The following is a 13504-nucleotide window of genomic DNA, read 5'->3' as shown; positions in this document are numbered from 1 at the left end:
AACATTTAAAAAAGAATACGGTTTATAAAATAGTACTACATTGTATTATCAAAAGTACTGTACATAGTATATAATACAGGATTATGAAATAATTGTAAAGCTTTAAAATCAAAGTAATCTAAGATTTACAATTTAAAACAACCAATTTTGTTTAGTTGAAAACATGTAAAACAAAACACAATTCAAAATGTATCTATTATAAGATCTTTTTACAGTGTCTTGTTCCATTTTAAACACTGTAAACTGTAACTTCAAAATCTAATTTGTTTAGGGGAAAATAAAAACCGTAGTCTGTTCCTGCTCCGATATCAGCAAAAAAAAATATCGGATATTGGTTTACATCTAAAATCTCTGATATGATCTCCGATACAAGCAGCTTTGCAAGTTTACTTGTGTAAAGCTGGACAGTCAGTTAACCTAAATGTCCTCCAATAAGCGCACAAGTTGATCTTTACATCCCGTAGCGGTAAAGTCCTATACTCTTACTGCAACTGGTTGCCGAATATAACTGAAGCTAGTTCAGACGTGTGCAGCTGCATGCTAATAATTGATGTCCAGAATTGTGTCCATGTTTAACACAAATATTTATTAACATACAGTCACGTAAATCAAACTCACTTTGTAACAAAAACGGAAAATAAACGGGAACAAACAAATCATAGCCTGGCACAGTCAAAAACTGTTGCGCCTCTACTCAGCAACACCTGAGCGAGATCCCATCCCCTCCCTAAGTAGACTGGCACTTGGCCTTGAGCCAACCCCTTTAGTGACGTCATGAATTTGACGGACACAAAGAGTAAATGGCTCTAACACACCAGCCCCTAATTGCTACTGGCGTCACGAACAGAGCAATTTAATTACAAATAAATAAAATAAAAGTAGAGCCATCCCACACAGCAAAAACACTCCGCGGCGGATCCCCCGCGGAGGTATCGCGCTTTCCGGAACGGAACCGCGAAACGGAACCGCATCGGCGTCCACTTCCTCTCAGGAACGTATCCGCCACGGCGGCGGGTCGCGGATCCGCCGTGGCGGCGCGCTGAATCCGCTCCGCACCCAAGATCAAAGCCTAACCTCCCGCCGCGGACCAGCAACAGACTCATAAAAACCCTGGCTCATCTGGCCGTTTTGGACCCCTTTATCTTATTTTCAAAATCCCTTCTGTTCTTGCTGTAGGATAAAATAGGAAACTAAACAATTCACTAAGCCCTACTACAGCAATATAGGCTTACATATGCATTGCCTTGTACTTTTAAACTAACAATATTGTCAATAAGCAGAAACAGAAAATGGTCAATTCACTCTATAAAGTAAATATATAATATATAAATATATATATAAAAAGTAAATATACGTATTTAATCTATTAGGCGACAACTTCAAGGAAACACTGCTCCATGCACAGCTAACATCAGAAAATGAATAACTGGTGAATGACAAGAAGTCCAATAAAAGGTTGTTTATTTATACATATACATCTCTATTCCTCCTGAGGAGGTGGAAGCGGGACTCGTCTCCTCGTTGCCCGATCCCCCGCCAAGTTGAACCATCTGATGGCGTGTTTGGTGACCTCAGCGTCCATGGCTGACCTTGTCAACACATTTTTACTCACAGCACCTGTAATCAAACAAGATTACAAGACAGATACGTTTATGTTTATGGTATGTAGCATCCAAAGCCAAGTATGCTTACACAATACAAAACATGTGATAGGTATTAAGGAGATTACATTTGAAAAAAAAACATGACACAAAGTTACTGGAGGTGGTTAAAATAAGGTGCGTAAACTATGAATTTGTGATCAGGGTATAGGTGTGCAAGACATCCAAAATGTTCAAACAATATCGTTATTTGGTTCCTTGATCAGAGTACTTGTTTGTCTCTGTTGGATGACGGCGGCGGGGGGCATAAATAAATATCCATAACCCAACTTTGGGAGGTTGACATTGTTTTCTTATTATATTTGTACTATCATTCTATGTTTGTATTCGTGTAGGCCAGGGGTGTCCAAAGTGCGGCCCGGGGGCCATTTGCGGCCTGCAGGTCATTTTTTAACGGCCCCAGGGCACATTTTTAAAAAATACGATCGAAATAAATAAAAAACGTTAAAAGTGGTATTTAAAGAGCAAACAGGTGAAATGTAACAAGAAAATGTAGCAATGTTTACTCTAATCACACAAAGCTGCCATGTAGGCTGTTTCTTTCTTTAAAAAATAATAATGAATCAAAATCAATGTAATTATGAATTATTGACCTATTCAAGGCTTAAGAAGTTTACCTTCGTAATCAGCTGGTCTTGGTTGTGCTTAATAGTTTCCAGCAGGCTAAGGATGTGGATTACCTCAGGCGCTGTTGACAAACAGCAGTATAAAATTAACATGTTTCAGTGTTTATCCTCATTACTCATAATCCTGACATTAGTTAATGACAAAAATTATTGACAAAGTTTGAAGAAAATATGTGATTGCTTGTGAATTTGAATTTTTTTCCAAAATTTGTGGCACAGAATGACCATCCGGTGTTTGTCAGTTATTGCTCACCAGAGCAGGAAATGTTGTCGGCCATTCTTCCCCCTCGCCATGTTGGCCTGTAGGCCAGGCTGGATCCAGGCTCCTGGGTCTGCCACATGTTGAGGGCTGCTGGTGAGGGGGGTGGAGGGAGTCGAGGAGGGACTGCCGTTCCTAGTGAGGTGGGCATTGTGAGAGAGCCATCAGTTAACCACGACTGATAATACCCAAAGGGCCTATGTATTCACTAATATTTCAGAGATCAGTCCCTACCTTGTGTAACTCTCTGCATGTGGTGAAGGCATATGAATGCGTCCTTCCCCTTTGTGAGGTGCTAAGGGAGATAAATTGGTATTAAATGGTTGTGATCTGTTAACCATGGTTACTGGATGCTGAGATATTATTTCAGAGATCAGTCTTTACCTAGAAAGTTATCTCCAGTTGAGGAGTCGAGTTGACAAGTACTCATGACTCTTGCTGGCACTCGGCGAGACGGTGGAGCTGGGAGAAGGGATACAAGGAGAGGGGAATATCTTTAGCACTAAGAATGTTAACCATATCTTTTATATTAATGTGGTGGTTTCGTTTTTTTCGATGTTAAGAGATTATTCCTTACTCTGCCTGTGCAATTGGCTTGCCAACCCCAGAGATGTGAGGTCACTATTTGCCGGGTCTTCTTCGCTATCATCCGAGTCCCCGAGACGATGGCTGTTGGGTAACCATATCATTAGGATTATTGCAATACCAAAATTGCCAAATATACATATAGTACAAGCATCTCTGGTCTATTTTTGAATGCTACCGGAAATAACCTTCCTATTACTGTAGAAACATGACAAAAACAAGACAGAACACACTTACACTGGCTTCCTGTACCTTTTTTCTGGCAGCTCCTCGTTCTCTGCCTCAGATTGCAGGTCTGAGGTGTAGCAGCCCTTTCCATATTGTTGCATTATTTTTAATGGGTCTTTGTAGTTGTCTAAAATTGAATATGTTAAAATGAACATGAGTTTCAAATTAGCTGTAGAGCTGAACAGAATATTATTATTATTGATGATGATAAATCAGGTCTCTGTCTTACAAGAGACCTGGTCAGAACATAGACACAATAGGTTATTCCAAGCATAAAGAGAAGCAACTATGACGTTATTTTTAAGAAGATTATGAATTTGTATACCACAAGTTCGGACAACAGAAACGTCAAATCTTGGCCAGTTTGGCTCATGCTGCTCCTCATTTAAAGCGGCCCTTTCAATTCTGTCAGTGTTTTTATAGCTGGGCCAGAAAACCATCCTATCATCATACCATCCACTTGGGACAACCGCAATGTCCCTGTTCATTATAAATTTAATCAGATGAAAAGGCACTCTTAATGTAGAAAGAAAGAAAAGGGGTATTTATTCATCGTCAAAGGAACAACGTGGACAAAAGCATGCACATGTGTTAGTGTATACAAATAAGCAAGTAAGATGAGCTGAGATTTTACCTGAATGGTGCCCCAAGGTGGTAAGAACTATAAGAAAGGTAAAAGTACAGGTCATAATAGTCAGAACTTCAGCTCAATCGTAAAGTAGGGTTTGAAATTATGGGTGTAGTGTATACAGAGATCAGTCCCTACCTTGTGTAGCTCTCTGAATGTTTAATGCAGGTGCTGGTGAAGGTATATGAATGCATCCTTCCCCATGGTGAGGTGCTAAGGGAGATAAATTGGTATTAAATGGTTGTGATCTGTTAACCATGGTTACTGGATGCTGAGATATTATTTTGGAGATCAGTCTTTACCTAGAAAGTTATCTTCAGTTGAGGAGTCGAGTTGACAAGTACTCATGACTCTTGCTGGCACTCGGCGAGACGGTGGAGCTGGGAGAAGGGATACAAGGAGAGGGGAATATCTTTAGCACTAAGAATGTTAACCATATCTTTAATATTAATGTGGTGGTTTCGTTTTTTTCAATGTTAAGAGATTATTCCTTACTCTGCCTGTGCAATTGGCTTGCCAACCCCAGAGATGCGAGGTCACCATTTCCCGGGTCTTCTTCGCTATCATCCGAGTCCCCGAGACGATGGCTGTTGGGTAACCATATCATTAGGATTATTGCAATACCAAAATACATATCTGAGTTATTGTGTAGAAATATGGGGAAATAATTACAAAAGTACACTTCATTCATTAACGGTGTTACAAAAAAGATCAGTTAGAATAATATATAATGTTGGATATAGACAACACACAAATCCTTTATTTATTGAATTAAAGATACTGAAATTCCACGACATAGTGAATTTGCAAACAGCTAAAATTATAAACAAAGCAAACTTATAACCTGCTACCCAAGAATATACAACAATTATTCTCAAAAAAAGAGGAGAAAAATAATCTTAGAGAGAAATGTAATTTAAAACATTTGTACGCACGTACAACACTTAAGACCTTCAGTATATCAGTATGTGGAATTAAATTATGGAATGGATTAAGCAAAGCAATCAAACAATGTACTAATATGATCAATTATTTATGCTTACATGTGGAAATAATAATAATAGTAAATAAAATAATAATAAAAAAAGGTAAATAAAGCATACAATAGTCTCTAATAAATTAATTAAATAAAAAACAGCATATAAAATATATACATCAGCAAATAACAAAAATATAGATCAAGAAAAAGGATCCTTAATATGTGCAGCAATTTTTCCCACTCACATCACCTCATTTTATATTTTTTTCTACAATTAATTATGCCAAAAAACACATAATAGACATACCTTTTTTTTAAATGGAAACAAAAACAACAGGGCATCACACACAGCTAGTCCACAGTAAACAGGATCTCGAGCTCCACTAAAGAACAAAGAAAGAAATAATACACATTCATATTAATAGCAAAGAACGGCTGTTTCCACTCCGTTAACGTTACGTTGTTGACTAACGAAGTAACGTTAGCGACCTGGGCCTAAACAACACTGACAATAAAGTAATACGCTTTCGTTTCAATCAGTTGGAAGTATGTGGAATATCGTAGCATGTAATCTACACACATTCACAGCGTCTAACAAAAGATGGCCTAAGTTAACTGTATTGAACGTTACTCACGGCTTCACGCGGGAAACTTTCAAATTCTGGAGTCGGGGTCCCCCGGAACACAAAACACAGATAAAAGACAATTTTACAATAGCACGGCGAAAAAATGACCGTCGTTGTGTGGGTTTTTTGATGAATAACACTCTTTTCCACTTTTCTTCGCTCGGGCCTCACCTACCGCGTGCAGCCATTTCGAATTTTCTGGATACGTGACGTTAGACGCACGTTCCATGCAAAGCATTCTGGGAGGCGGCGCTGAAAATAAAATAGCCTTTTTTACAGAATATAAAGTTTTACTGCTAGTCCTAATATCAAACAACGTCATTACAATCATACATAAATGATGATGGAAACACAAAGGCCGATCTTTACTGCGAATGTAGCAATAAATCAATAAATCTATACTTACGTTTGTGTTCCAGCAAAGAAAGTCCAGAAATGATGATCTTGGCTCATGCGCGTACACGCTAGTAGGCGCATCCACGTCTGCGGGTGCAGACATTGGTCGGCTCAGCGCGCGTAGGCGGAGCCTATAACTCTAGGCGGCGCACGCCGGTTTAGTTTGTCGCGTCCGCGTATGCAAATCAGACACGAGTCCGCTCAGGATCAGTTGTCTGACCATACAATTTTCAGAGGCGGAGCTGTATCCTCTAGGCGGAGCCAAAACGAATGTGACAGTAACGCGGGTTGGGCGACTTGAAGGCGGATCCGTATAGGAGTCTTCTGCTGCGTGGTATAATACCAAAACAAACCCTCTTTCTTAGGTTTTCATTTTCCCTTTTGCAATAATGCAGTTATTTTACTCCATACCTTCACATAGAAGGCATATCTTTGTTACGGGTCTTTCTATTATGCTCGTTTTGGTTTGCAGACGAACTGACACAAGCATACTTGCCAACCCTCCCGTTTTTAGCGGGAGAATCCCGGTATTCAGCGCCTCTCCCGACAACCTCCCGGCAGAGATTTTCTCCCGACAAACTCCCGGTATTCAGCTGGAGCTGGAGGCCACGCCCCCTCCAGCTCAATGCGGACCTGAGACTGAGTGGGGACAGCCTGTTCTCACGTCCGCTTTCCCACAATATAAACAGCTTGCCTGCCCAATGACGTCATAACATCTAGGGCTTTTAGAGAGTAGAGTGCACAACTGCGCACACAACAAGGAGACTAAGCAGAAGAACGAGGAAATTACAGACATGGCGACGCCGTCGACGAGCAAGATGAAGAAATACGCTTGCAAGTTCCAAAACGAATGGAAATAAGAATTTCAGTTCATCCAGGACAGTTCGAAAGGGAAGGTGTATGTTGCCTGTAAATATGTAGAACAGACTTCTCCATTGAACACGGTGGCCGAAATGATATACTCATCATGAACGGAGAAGTTAAACAGGACAATACTGCCATCTAATGGATAGCCACCGGAACACTGAAATTCAAGTATTTCTTTTATGTAAATAAAATAAATAAATAAATATATATATATATATATATATATACATATATATATATATATATATATATATATACATATATATATAGCTAGAATTCACTGAAAGTCAAGTATTTCATACATATATATAAATATAAATGAAATACTCGAGTTGGTGAATTCTAGCTATAAATAACCACGCCTCCAACCACGCCCCCTCTTTTCCTTCTCCTCTTGTTGCTGCTGGAGAAGTGCTTGCTCCAAGGCTCTTTGTCTTTCCAGCTCTAGAGCTCTCTCTCTGACCAGAGCTTGCTCTCGCTCTTCCTGCTTTTTGGTCAAAGCATGTTCTCTCCTGCCTCTCCTTTTCCAAAGCAAGTTTCTTCTCCCACTGCAAAGCTTTTCTTGTTCCTCTTTTTCAATGCGGAAGCTTTGAGCCCACTCATAGGACGTTTGGGCTGAATGTGTTCCGCCAATGCTCTGGTTGATAAGCGGTTCCTCCAACCTGTTAACGATTGTGTGGTTAACAGTAACTGTGGGGTTCCCATTATGCTGGTTGTTGCATTGTATTGGCCCATTAATTACCCACCCCAGTAGGGTTCTGACAGCATAGGGTCCATCTCTGTGGCTGTTAATCACCTCCCATGGTTCCATTAACTTGGAGGCGTTGGTACCAATTAACAGGTCCACGTTGGCAGTTAGTCGAGGGATTTTGATGCCTTTGAGGTAAGGCCACTTATCTAGCTCTGCTTCACTGATCAGATTGTTGGTACCCACAGGCATCTGCCTTTGAGTGAACACATCAGGAAGCTCAAAAAACATACTGCCAGTAAGATTAGAGATTTTCAGGCCATTTACAACGCTGCTAGGGACCGCCTTACTGTGCCCCATGGTGCGCAAGTGGACTCTTGTTCTTCGGCCTTCTGTAGTCAGCCTGTTCAGTAGCTGTTCAGAACAGAAGGTCCCTGTGCTTCCTGGATCTAGGAAAGCATATGTCTTGACTATCTTGCTGCCCTTTGAGCACTTCACTTGAACAGGCAGGATAGGTAAAATCCCATAGGGGCGGCGTGGCGAAGTTGGTAGAGTGGCCGTGCCAGCAATCGGAGGGTTGCTGGTTACTGGGGTTCAATCCCCACCTTCTAACATCCTAGTCACGTCCGTTGTGTCCTTGGGCAAGACACTTCACCCTTGCTCCTGATGGGTGCTGGTTAGCACCTTGCATGGCAGCTCCCTCCATCAGTGTGTGAATGTGTGTGTGAATGGGTGAATGTGGAAATAGTGTCAAAGCGCTTTGAGTACCTTGAAGGTAGAAAAGCGCTATACAAGTATAACCCATTTATCATTTATTTATTTAATTTATCATAGTTGCCAGCCCCTGTATGACCACAAGTTGATGATGTAGTGCAAATCGTTGCTTCTATCTTTGGCGGATGGCTATTTTCTCCACTTTCCAGATGCCTCCTGTCAATATGTAGCACTGCGGGATGTGTCTTGTTGCAGTAAGAGCAAGTGATGCACCTGTCACAACTCTTGCTCAGGTGCCCTGTGCACAGGCAACCAAAACATAGGCCTTTTTCTTTTAAAAAGTTAAGCTTTTCCCTGTGCGCCTTCTTTCCCAGTATTGGACAGTGCTCCAATGCATGTCAACTTTTACAATAAAGACAGGGAATACAGTTTGTCTTGGAGAAGTAGATGCCTCTGTTCACAAACTTATTCAGGTGTGGATCCGATTTAGGTTCAGTGGCAACTGCCACCTGAGTTGCGAAACTGCTTCTTCTGAACTGTGATTTGCTTTGATGTATAGGCTTGGGTTTGGTTATTGTTTTATTTCGAGGAATGTCCTGAATGTCAACAAAGACAGGATCTGAAGCAATTCTGACCTGCTGTTCAATAAATTTCACAATGTCTATGAAACAAGCACGTCGTTTTTGTTGGTCAACAATGTCAGCTGTTTTTCCTCTCCACTGGTCCCTTAATTTGTAAGGAAGTTTTTGTATGACCATCTTCATGCTAGATGGCATATTGAGCTCATCCAAGTACTGCAGCTCTTCCATCGCATTGGAGCATTCTCGCAAGTAGAGTGCATAAGCTTGGAGATTTTTCACATCCTCAGACTTGATGTTTGGCCAAACCATGATTTTGTCCAGGTAGGCTGCTGTTATTTTTAAAGGATTTCCAAAGTGTTCCCTTAGTAGGCGTTTTGCTGTAGCATAGCCTCTCTCTGTAGGAATATGGAGGCAACTGCGCACCAAATCTCTCGACTGTCCTTTGGTAAACTGCTCCAGATAATATAAGCAGTCACCACAATCATTGGTTTTTGCCTCCACACAATGCTCAAATGCTTTTATAAAAGCCTGAAACTGCAATGGGTCACCTTCAAAAACCGGAATATGTCTGTGTGGAAGTAATTGGGAGGTTTGTGCTTGAACCAGGAGTGCCATCATTTAATTTTGCCTTTGTAATATAGTGTGGAATTCACCTGGTACTGTCTTATTGCCTTGAAATGATTGAGCTGCTTGAGGTAAATGTTGCCTTGATTGGTTTTCCACAGGATCCAAAGTTGATGAGCAAAGTGGTTGTTTGTTTGGTTGAGGGTGTGAATGAATCTTGTTTGGGGCATTCTTGGCTGTGTGAAGCTCTGAAGGAGCAGCTTTAACAGACTGCTGAAGTTGTTCTACAGGCTGTGCAGGCACTTTTCTCAGTTTTGTCCCTTGCCTATAATAGGACTCCATTCCATCAGACTTTTTGCTCCTGCCAGAAACACTGGCTTCATGGAGGACAGACAATTTAGCATTGTGGGCTGCTATTTGAGCATCCAACTACATTTGCTATTTTATGGCCTCTGCTTGTTCCTCCAATGCATGAATGTCTTTTAAAGCAATAGCACGGGCGATAAGTGCTGCCTTATCTGCCTCTGCTGTTATGCGAGCAGAAGAAGTGGAAGACCTTTTGCTTTTGTTTGAGGTTGTGGAATTAATGAGCTTTGATAAGACATTGGATTGAACATTTGAAATGCTGTCGTGGGGTTGTACACTTTCATTTTCAAAACCATCAACAGCAGAACCCTCATTTTCAACCTCATCATCATCATCATCATCATTGTGAGAATACATCAACCTGTCAACCTTGTCAATAAAACCATCAAAATTCAACATTTTTGCTTTGTACCATATCTCATGTTTAGTACACTCATCATCTGGCAACAGAGACAACAAAGTTTTGTGCACTGTTCTGGTTTCATGATAAAAACCCATAAACCTGCTAAATTCCTCCTTTAGCTCATGTGAACGTGTTTCGTCATTTAACACGGCAATGACCCCCTCTTTCAGCATTGAGAATCTTTGCAACTTTGATTTTCTTTCCCCCTGCAAACTTTCAATTTTGTGACCTAGAGCCGTGGGTGTAATTTTTATCACACGTTTTTTCCCTTCAACCCCTTGCTCAACATTGTCTCGTTCAGCCACATGGTCCTCCTGTGGCTGTTTATGTTCGCCAGCACACATTTGTGCTCTCTCCTCCTCCATTTGGAAAAGTCAAAGTTTTTCAACCCGCGCGCAAGTCAAGTCAAATAGTCACCAATGCATTGGATTGTTCAATATTTGTGTGCACACATTTTAACAATGGCCGTTTTGTTTTTGTGTATGTCGGTGCGCCGCTAAAACATACCACACAGGTGTAGGACTGGCACCACACAGGTGTAGGACTGGCACCACACAGGTGTAGGACTGGCACCACACAGGTGTAGGACTGGCACCACACAGGTGTAGGACTGGCACCACACAGGTGTAGGATTGGCACCACACAGGTGTAGGCAGCTGGCTAATAATTGATGTCCAGAATTGTGTCCATGTTTAACACAAATATTTATTAACATACAGTCACGTAAATCAAACTCACTTTGTAACAAAAACGGAAAATAAACGGGAACAAACAAATCATAGCCTGGCGCAGTCAAAAACTGTTGCGGCTCTACTCAGCAACACCTGAGCAAGATCCCAGCTCCTCCCTAAGTAGACTGGCACTTGGCCTTGAGCCAACCCCTTTAGTGACGTCATGAATTTGACGGACAGAAAGAGTAAATGGCTCTAACTGTCACGGCCAGGGCGCATTCCAATGCGTCCTCATCTGTGCCTCATGGCGAGCGCACCGCGGGCCACGCCCACATGCCTCTCTCATCCTTGCGCCCTGCTTGTCTCACCTTGGGACACGCCCACGGCCGCGGCGCACTTCCAGGGACGCGCCGTGCGCGCCTCCGCTCTGCAGCAGCCACCAGCTGCAATCATTCACTAACAATCGGCGCACCTGTCGGTAATGAGGACGCTGCCTTCATAAGCCTGCTGAACCGGCCACCAGGCGCCGGAATATAGTCTACTGTACAGTAAGCGATCATCTCCTGCTTTATGTATCTTGCTCTCTCAGTGTTTTCCCTTCCGTGTTTCATTGTCGTGTCATCCTACCGCAGACCTCCGTTCCCGTGTTTTGACGTTGCTGTGTGTCTCGTCATTCCTCGTCGTTCCCCTGCTTCTCGGACTGCCCCCTTGGATCTCGACCTCCCGCTTGGACACGGATTCCCCTCTTCCCCTGGACTTCCTCATCTCTCGTTCAACACTTGGTAACACACACTTCAGCTAACTACACACATAGCCTAACACCACATACACTGTTGGATCTAGTTCACACTCCACTCTATTGTTTATTTGTACAGTTTGATTATTATATATATACATATAGTTAATATATATAATAAATCATTGTTCACACTGCCATCTAGTGTCTGTCGCCGTCACCTCCCCTAGTAAACCATAACACTAACACATCTATCGATTTTCTACCGCCTGTCCCTTTCTGGGTCACGGGGGGTGCTGGAGCCTATCTCAGCTGCATTCGGTAGGCAGGGTACACCTGGACAAGTCACTGGGTTTGTGCAAGTATCAGCAAATCTAATTAATGCCACACATTTTGACCTACTGCAGATAGTATACGGTCAAAAGCTTACAAGTGTTGTATAGACGAATTGTAAACGTTAGACCATGATCATTTTGAAGAGTTAAAACATTTACATTAACTGCCACTCTCTGGTGAATTAGAATTGAATCAGAAGACTTTTTAAATCGGAGAATTAATTTGTATTTATTTGTATCTATTTATTTTTCTGTAGTGGTAGCAGTAGCTGCCATTTGCGGTGGCGTCGCGGCGAGTGCAGAAGTTGCTTTGTTGGTCACGCCAAAGAAATGTGGCATTGTAACTTAATGACACAGAAGAGTGTTGGCCCTTACTGTTTGCCTTCACATGACCATGTGTTGCTCACTCTTCCATTTGCCCGCACACAACTGGGGAAAAGGGTTTTTGTTTCCTCTGGTCCCTTTACATGAAACATGTTGCAAAAAGACTGGGAACTAATTTAACTTAGTTTTAAGTCCAGATTTAGAGCACTTGAGATGACGTTTTCAAATGCTAACTGTTTTTCTTAATTTGTACGTAACTGTATCTTCTGCTGCCTCTTGGTAAAGAGGATTTTTTTAATCTCAGTGGAACTTTCCTGGTTAAATAAAGGTCAAATAAAATTTAAAAAAATTGTTAACTACTGCCTGCCTTTATTCGCCGACTTGTGATTAGCTAATAGCATGTGTGATTTCCCAGCATTAAATATTTTTAATACCAAGAAGACGGCCCCCAGTCCCCAGCAATTCCAGAGCTCCAGACCAAGATGGCGGTTCGTTAAGGCAAGGAACAGGGGGTGCTAAGAATCCCTGGGTTCATACAGGCCATCATTGGGATCTGCAAGTGGCAATGTATAATGTGAGATCCCTAATTGGAGACGACAGATGAACAGAACTTGAAGAAGAATTAGATGGTATAGAATGGGATATTATAGGTCTCAGTGAAGTGAAGCGACAGGAGAACAATTAGATGAACTAAGCAGCGGGCATCAATTCTATCACATAGGAATGGAAAACCGAAGCCTAGCAGGTGTTGGTTTCATCATTAATAAGAAATGGACAAAGTATACAACAGAATTTAAAGGAATAAATGAAAGAATGGCCCAAATAACCATAAAACTGAACAGTAAATACAGCATTAAGGTCATTCAGGTGTATGCTCCAACATCAGTGCATGATGATGAAGAGGTTGACAAATTGTATGAGGAAGTGGAACAGGCTCTCAAATCATCAAAAACTCACTTTAACCTAGTAATAGGGGATTTCAATGCTAAAGTAGGAATCAAGCAAGATGGGGAGGAAGAAGTGATGGGAAACTTTGGACCAGGTCTCAGAAATGACAGAGGTGAAATGCTCATCGATTTTGCTTCCAGAAACAAACTCAAAATTATGAACACCTTCAAGAAGAAAATATCCAGAAGATGGACTTGGAGAAGCCCGGATGGTAAAACCAAGAATGAAATTGACTTTATCTTGACTAACAAGCCAAAGATAATTCAAGATGTTACCATATTCAACAAAGTAAACACTGGCAGTGACCACTGTATGGTTA

The sequence above is a fragment of the Entelurus aequoreus genome, linkage group LG02, assembly GCF_033978785.1.
Source record: "Entelurus aequoreus isolate RoL-2023_Sb linkage group LG02, RoL_Eaeq_v1.1, whole genome shotgun sequence".
NCBI classification, from domain to species: domain Eukaryota; kingdom Metazoa; phylum Chordata; class Actinopteri; order Syngnathiformes; family Syngnathidae; genus Entelurus; species Entelurus aequoreus.
This window is presented reverse-complemented; position numbering follows the sequence as displayed.